The sequence below is a fragment of the Chiloscyllium punctatum genome, chromosome 23 (assembly GCF_047496795.1).
Source record: "Chiloscyllium punctatum isolate Juve2018m chromosome 23, sChiPun1.3, whole genome shotgun sequence".
Classification (NCBI taxonomy): Eukaryota; Metazoa; Chordata; class Chondrichthyes; order Orectolobiformes; family Hemiscylliidae; genus Chiloscyllium; species Chiloscyllium punctatum.
Genome location: NC_092761.1, coordinates 47,300,227 through 47,309,250, shown reverse-complemented (window position 1 = coordinate 47,309,250; position 9,024 = coordinate 47,300,227).

The window sequence follows — 9,024 nt, the reverse complement described above, 5'->3', positions numbered from 1 at the left end:
CCAATCCAGCCATACCGATGAGATATCCCAACCCAATCTAGTCCCACCTGCCAGCACCTGGCTCATATCCCTCCAACCCCTTCTGATTAATATACCCATCCAAATGCCCCTTAAATGTTGCAATTGTACCAGCCTCCACCACTTCCTCTGGCAGCTCATTCCATACACGAACCATCCTCTGTATGAAACAGTTGCTCCTTAGTTCACTTTTATATCTTTCCCCTCTCACCCTGAACCTATATCCTCTACTCCTGGACTCCCCATCCGCAGGGAAAAGACTGCCTATTTACCCTATCCATGCTCCTCATAATTTTGTAAACCTCCATAAGATCACCTCTCAGCCTCTGACGCTCCAGGGAAAACAGCCCCAGCCTGTTCAGCCTCTCCCTATTGCTCAAATCCTCCAAACCTGGCAACATCCTTGTAAATCTTTTCTGAACCCTTTCAAGTTTCACAACTTTTTTCCGATCGGAAGGAGACCAGAATTGCATGCAACATTCCAACAGTGGCCTAACCAATGTCCTGTACAGCCACAACATGACCTCCCAACTCCTGTACTCAATACGCTGACCAATAAAGGAAAGCATGCCAAACACCTTCTTCACTATCCTATCTACCTGTGACTCCACTTTCAAGGAGCTATGAACCTGCACTCCAAGGTCTCTTTGTTCAGCAACACTCCCTAGGACCTTACCATGCATTTATCTGAATTGAACTCCATCTGCCACTTCTCAGCCCATTGGCCCATCTAGTCAAGATCTGAGGTAACCCGCTTCACTGTCCACTACACCTCCAATTTTGGTGTCATCTGCAAACTTACTAACTGTACTTCTTATGCTCGCATCCAAATCATTTATGTAAATGACAAAAAGTAGAGGACCCGGCACCGATCCTTGTGGCACTCCACTGGTCACAGGCCTCCAGTCTGAAAAACAACCCTCCACCAACAACCTCTGTCTTCTACCTTTGAGCCAGTTCTGTATCCAAATGGCTAGTTCTCCCTGTATTCCATGAGATCGAACCTTCCTAATCGGTCTCCCATTGGGAACCTTGTCGAACGCCTTACTGAAGTCCATATAGATCACATCTACCGCTCTGCCCTCATCAATCTTCTTTGTTACTTCTTCAAAAAACTCAATCAAGTTTGTGAGACATGATTTCCCATGCACAAAGCCATGTTGACTATCCCTTAATCTAAGTTTTTCTATCAACATAGAAACACAGAATAAGGCAGAATTAGGAGTTAGCAATTTTTATCTTCGAATCTACTCTCTAATTCAATGTGTATGTGGCTGTCCCTGCATCTGAAAATCTTCTTCCTACTTTCCGTCTATACCCTGTGAGGCCTTTAAACACTCTCTTTCAGTCTCTTTCTTAAATATTCTCAGTTATCCGATGTTCACAGCCTTCTCTGGTCGTGAATTCCATAGCTTTGACCACCCTCTGCATAAAGAATTGTTTCTTCATCGCAATCCTAAATTTCTGGCCCAATGATTCCAAGCTCCTAAATGAGGGAAACCTCCTCCCTGCACCTTATCCTGTGCAGCTCGATTAGAATTTCAGATACCTTTTTATTCATTTAAAATATACGGAATACTGGCAAAGTCAAACAAATCTCTCAGACAGCAATTTTGGCATCCTCATATTATACTAGTAAAGATCACTGAGGCAAAAGTGAGCACAACAGATACGGGAGATTAGAGTTGAGACTGTTGTGCTGGTATTCCTGATGAAGGACTTTTGCCCGAAAGATTGATTTTCTTGCTCCTTCGATGCTGCCTGACCTGCTGTGCTTTTCCAGCTCCACACTCTCGACTCAGTCTAGTAAAACCTCGCTATACTGCCTTGACCGCAGGTTTATCCTCTCTGCAGGTAGAAGAAGAAAATTGCACAGAGTACTCCAATTCCAGTTTTACCAAGACCCTGTATTACTGCAGCAAGACATCCCTATTTCTAAACTCAAATCCTCTTGCAATAAAGGCTACAGTTGCCTTCTGTGTCTGTCTGGATTAATGGTGCTGGAAGAGCACAGCAGTTCAGGCAGCATCCAGCGAGCAGCGAAATCAACGTTTCGGGCAAAAGCCCTTCATTCCTGATGAAGGGCTTTTGCCCGAAACGTTGATTTCGCTGCTCGTTGGATGCTGCCTGAACTGCTGTGCTCTTCCAGCACCACTAATCCAGTATTTGATTTTCAGCATCTGCAGTCATTGTTTTTACCTTCTGTGTCTGTCTGTTTATTTTGAATTGACTGATGGACCAAGGTACCCAGATCTTATTCTTTTTGCAAACATTCCTGTTGCAAAGATTCTTGTTGTCTCGAGGAATTAAGGGCTACGGGGAGAATGCGGGTAAGTGGAGTTGAAATGCCCATCAGCCATGATTGAATGGCAGAGTGGACTCGATGGGCCGAATGGCCTTACTTCCACTCCTATGTCTTATGTCTTCACACTGTACAATAACACTTAACATTTATTAATGTTTATAATGCACCTGCCATGTGCCTTTTCAAAAATTCCACATGTCTATCATACTTTGAAGCCTCCTGTCCCATGGACACCAGGGACATTTGAAGTGTCCATGATTTCCCGGGTAGAACAGGATGAACGTATCACTGGTTCAAGCTTATCTTCTATGACTTCCCTTAGATTAATTACTTCATTTAATGGATAAAAAGTACACACTTCCCTACTCCAAACATTCCCACTACCATCACTGTAGTCTCACCAAAGCATAGAACTGATCATTCATTCAAAGGAAACTGATTGATGTTAGTTGAGCTTACAGGTCACCATAGCTCAGGGGAGTAGACAGATGAGAAGTAGAGTCCTTCATAATACATTCAAGTAGTGTCAGCATTGAACCCACTCCCTGTTGGAAAAATCAGCCATGAAACCAACTGAATGAACCATATTTAAAGTGCTATGACACGACGGTGAACCCTTCTGCTAATTATACCAAATACCCAGAAAAGCTCACCTCGCTTCATAATCTGTTAAAGTATGAATGACAGAGAACACCCAATTTCCACTATTTCAAGAAAAATATCATTTTATCTTTAACTTTAAAAGTGAACATTTAACAACAACTATCTAAAATTCAGCCTCCTTTCTCATAACTGCTTGTTATCTGCCTTCACCTCTATACCAAAAAATTACATCAACTTAATTTCAATACCAAACAGTGGTTGTCATCTCTGGTATCCTCTTTCTTTCAGCCGAGATCTTTCTGTGTCGTCCTCTGACTTTTAATACCACAATGTTTCAGATGTAAGCTGTTCCTTTGATAGAGAGTGTTTTGCTGGCAGTTACTCTGTCAATGGCAGTTGGTCTCTGTCTAACTGTCAAACTGTTTGCTTCTTCATATCCCAAACATCAGATCGTCTCATTGGTTCAAGGATGACAAGAACAATAAATTCAAAGTTGATTGGGTTTTGGTATCCTGGTGCATAATTTAAACTGATTGGTGCAATTCGAATTGTTGTCAAAACAACTCAGGTACCTAGTCCACAGCCAAATGTTACATATTTTTGATTTTCCAGTATACTCTGAGACTTGTAAGCTCTCAGTGCAAAATAGCGTTCACTCTTTCTTAAAGGTATGCTTTCAACATCAAAACACGCACCCCCGAAGGAAATAATGAACCATCATAATGAAATGATAGGTTAATTTGTTTTTCTGAATTCTTAAACCTATTACAATGAAATAGATAGGACATTAATCTACGTTCATATTAATTTTTGCACATGCATACATATAAAACATCGGTGTCAGCTCAATCTTATTGATAAATCCTCAGTAATACATTTGCTATCACATTCTTATGACCTGCAACATGTACAGCTTATAAATTAAAATCTGCAACATAAGAATCCAACAATATCATCTCATATTCTTGTCTTTAAATTGTTCCAAGGATGCAAATTGAGTGTGATAGTATACCCAACCGTCTCCAACACATTGTTCATGACATAAATATTAAAATTTTCTAAGACCAGAACCAAACTCAATAATTATTTTTCTATGGTATAATACTTTCTCTGGTGGGTGTAGAGTTTTTTTGAGAAGCAACCAATCGGTGCTCAATTTCCATCGTCACCTTCCTGTAGCAGTACAGTTCCAACTCCTATATCACTAACAGCGATAGCAACTTGGAAGGAGTTCAAAAACATTGATGTAGCTAAAACTGGTGCTGTGGTTAATACTACTTTTAAGTTCTTAAATGCCTCCTGGCATTGTCCTGTCCACTGAAATTTTGTATTCTTCTTCAGTAAACCTGTTAGCAGTGCCACCACACTACTGAAGTTGGGAACCAACTTCTGATAGAAACCGCTTAGTCCCAAAAATCGAAGCTCCTCTTTCTTCGAGGCTCATCATGGAAATTCCTTGATGGACTTCGTCCTGTGTTCCTTGGAGTCAACCCTCTATGACTGACGTTATGTCCCAAGAACAACACCTCTGCCTTTGCAAATTCTGTTTTTTTTAGTTTATTACCAGTTTTGCTTCTCTTAATCATTCAAAGACGTCTGCTAACTGTGCCATATGATCTTTCCATGACTCACTAACGATCACTCTATCCTCCAGATAGGCTGCACAGTTCATTAACCCAGCCACAATTCTGTTCATGAGTCTTTAACAATGTGACTGGTATATTCTTCATTCCAAAAGGCATAACTTTGAATTGGCATTGCCCATTTAGGGTTACAATGCAGAAACCTCTTTCACTTTCACTGATAAAGATACCTGCCAATAACCACACAGTAAGTCCAACTTTGTGATGTAACTGTCTTGTCCATTTTTTCTCTATGCAGTCCTCCAATCTTGGTATTGGGTACGAATCTAATTTTGTTACGGCATTGACCTTTAGATAATCCACACAAAATCATTGAGACCTGTCAGGTTTGGAAACTGACGCAATCGGTGAACTCCCATTGCTCTGACTCAATTTGATAATATCCTTACTGAGCATGGCATCCACTTCCTTCTGGACTAGTGTGGCTTTGAAAGGATTAGGCCTGTAGTGGTGTTACTTTATTGGAACAGCATTCCCTACTTCTACCTCATGCACGATAGCATTAGTCCTCCCCATCTTGTGCCTGCACTTCTCCTCCTACTGCTGCAACAAATCTTTCCTCAGCGTTATTTGCTTTTGAGACAGATAGTTCACTAGCCTATTTCCGCCCCCCCGCCCAAAAGACTTCCTTGTTGTGTAATATATTTTAAGGCAAATCAAACTCCACAACATCTTGATTTGATTCCTCATTCTGCAGTACAGTAACTAACACCTGTTTCTCCAGTTCCTTCTCTCTCTTATAATAAGGTTTCAACATATTCACATGACATACCCGATGCAGATTTTTTTTTTCCCTATCTGGCATCTTTGTCAGATAGTTTACCGAACTCAACTTTTTCTCAATTCCAATAGGGACCACTAACCCTGGATTTAAAGGGATCTGCTACCACTGAGAACAATACTAATAAGTCATCCCTATGGGAAACATCCACATTTCAGAGTTTTTATCTTCCACCCTGCTTAGTTCTATGCTGTGCCCTCTTCAGGTGCTGCTTAGCTAACTCACTTAACCAATTTAATCTCTCCCTCACCTCAGATATATAATCCAAATGTGAGATCACCAACTTCGATCCTGTCAATTTCTTTTTAATTAATTTCAAAGGGCCTCTCCCTTCATGTCTGAACATTACCTCAAAGGGAGTAAACTGATTCTGGATTAGTGGTGCTGGAAGAGCACAGCAGTTCAGGCAGCATCCAAGTAGCTTCGAAATCGACGTTTCGGGCAAAAGCAGGAATAAAGGCAGTGAGCCTGAAGCGTGGAGAGATAAGCAAGAGGAGGGTGGGGGTGGGGAGAAAGTAGCAAAGAGTACAATGGGTGAGTGGGGGAGGGGATGAAGTTGATAGGTCAAGGAGGAGAGGGTGGAGTGGATAGGTGGAAAAGGAGATAGGCAGGTAGGACAAGTCCAGAAAAGTCATGAGGACAGTTACTGAGCTGGAAGTTTAGAACTAGGGTGAGGTGGGGGAAGGGGAAATGAGGAAACTGTTGAAGTCCACATTGATGCCCTGGGGTTGAAGTGTTCCGAGGCGGAAGATGAGGCGTTCTTCCTCCAGGCGTCTGGTGGTGAGGGAGCGGCGGTGAAGGAGGCCCAGGACCTCCATGTCCTCGGCAGAGTGGGAGGGGGAGTTGAAATGTTGGGCCACGGGGCGGTTTGGTTGATTGGTGCGGGTGTCCCGGAGATGTTCCCTAAAGGGCTCTGCTAGGAGGCGTCCAGTCTCCCCAATGTAGAGGAGACCACATCGGGAGCAACGAATACAATAAATGATATTGGTGGATGTGCAGGTGAAACTTTGATGGATGTGGAAGGCTCCTTTAGGGCCTTGGATAGAGGTGAGGGAGGAGGTGTGGGCACAGGTTTTACAGTTCCTGCGGTGGCAGGAGAAAGTGCCAGGATTGGAGGGTGGGTTGTTTGGGGGCGTGGACCTGACCAGGTAGTCGCGGAGGGAACGGTCTTTGCGGAAGGCGGAAAGGGGCGGGGAGGGAAATATATCCCTGGTGGTGGAGTCTGTTTGGAGGTGGCGCAAATGTCGGCGGATGATCTGGTTTATGCAAAGATTGGTAGGGTGGAAGGTGAGCACCAGGGGCGTTCTGTCCTTGTTACGGTTGGAGGGGTGGGGTCTGAGGGCGGAGGTGCGGGATGTAGACAAGATGCATCTTTAACCACGTGGGAAGAGAAATTGTGGTCTCTAAAGAAGGAGGCCATCTGGTGTGTTCTGTGGTGGAACTGGTCCTCCTGGGAGCAGATACGGCGGAGGCGGGGAGTAAACTGAGTAGATTCAATCCAGAAATCTCTAATAGCCAAGAATACAAATGCAATACTGAAAATGTGTTGCTGGAAAAGCACAGCAGGTCAGGCAGCATCCAAGGAACAGGAGAATCAACGTTTCGGGCATGAGCCCCTGAAGAAGGGCTCATGCCTGAAACATTGATTCTCCTGTTCCTTTGATGCTGCCTGACCTGCTGTGCTTTTCCAGGAACACATTTTCAGCTCTGATCTCCAGCATCTGCAGTCCTCACTTTCTCCTACAAGTACAATACCTTTATCCCAATCATTTGAGTGACCCTGACAATATGCTCTAAATATGGTCTCCAGGGTCTGAAGCGACCTTTCCAAAGCTCCCTGGGATTTAGGATGACATACACTTGAGTTAATTGCTGCATACCCAAGCTATCCATGACTTCCTTGAACAGACTAGCAGTAAAAATATACCCTTGCCCACAGAGGCAAAGTCTTAATAGAGATCAGGGACTAACTCCATACCCAGCCCTTTCCGAGGCTATGCACTGTCCTGCAAGTCCTTGACTGTTCTTTTGGGGTTTCCTTTACTACTTTCACAGATTCCAGGGGCTTTACTCCTTTTCTCACATCTTTTCCCACAATGCCTTTTATTTATTAGTATCACTGTGACTGAGGTGTCCCACCTTCTGGCAGTGAAAACATATTTTCCCTTCGCACATCTTAAACTACTGGCCCTGTAATTTTCTGTTTCCCACTCCATTATAGTGAAAACATCTGAGGCCTTTAACTTCCTTTCCATCCTCTTGGGCTTCATTTTTAACCTGTGGCAAATAATGAGCAGTGTGTTCTATGTTTTGTTGTGTAGGATCGCCCATTCCCCTAATTTCTCTTCCTCACAGGATGAAATTCTTCCTGGAAGCTAAGTTTTGCCTTATGCACCAATGTATGTTCATCTGCCATCTCTGCCACTCTACTCATTTCTTGAACTTTCTGTTCATCCACATGAATTCTTATCATCTCTGGAAGTGAGTTTTTAAACTTCTCTAGCAAAATAATCTCTCTTACAGCCTCATAGGTCTTATGTATTTTTATGGCCTGCGCGAAAATATGAAAATCACTACATTTAATTCTCTTGAACTCAACATAAGTCTGACCTAGTTCTTTCTTTATGTTTCTGAACTGGTGTCTATACGCTTCTGGTACCAATTCATAAGCACTCAAAATCGTGTGTTTGACATCTTCATAATTTCTTGACCCCTCACCTGACAGCGCTGCAAATACCGCACTAGCTCCACCTACCAGATTACTCTAAACTAGCATTACCACAAGTTGTTTGACCACTCCATCCGCCCAGTCAATTTTGCAAATTAAATAAAGAAGGCTTTGACATCTTTCTCATCAAAATGCAGCAGCATGTTCACGTATTTGTATATACCACCTCCTCTTTTCATCCTGTTAACTTGACTTTACTGATTAATTTGCAAATTCTGAAGTTCAGATTCTCTCTTCCTTTCTCTTTCTTCTCTCTCTCGTTCTCTCTCATTTTCATTTCTCTCTTTTTGCTCAGCTTAGAACCTTCTTTCTCTTTCTTTTTCCTCTCTCTATTCTTTTCTTCTCTCATGGCTCTTCTTTCCCATTCGTTATCTTCTAACTCCATTTTCCTCACTTGTAATTTATGTTTTTCCATCTCTACTACACTTGTTTGTTTCTCTGACACATCTAAGTATTTGACTAACTCCCTTGAAATTTCAGCTTTACTTTTGTCTCTGGTTAAATCCAATTCTAATCTCTTTGTTAATTCTAAAAGTATGGCCTTTTTCTGTCCTTCTAAACTTTCTTGGAAAATTTGGGAATCATCTTCAAACCTCTGAACCTCTTTAGCATTTTTAAGAGCCATTTCTCTCACTTTTAATTTAACCAAACAAAAAGAGCCAAAATTAAACAAATTGTCTCACCTACATTTTACTTAAAGATGAAGGACACTTATAGACAAGTGGTTAAAACTACTGGGTTCTTTTGTACCCTAAATCTGTTCAAATCTGTCCAAATCGCAGACTGGATCCGTCTAAACCTGTCCAAGTCACAGACACAAGCTGCAAACTATTATGCCATGGTGGTGAACACTTCTGCTAAACAAACCAAACACACAGGAAAGCTCAACTCGCCGCAAAACCTGTTGAAATATGAATGACAGAGAACTCCCAAATTCGACTATTTT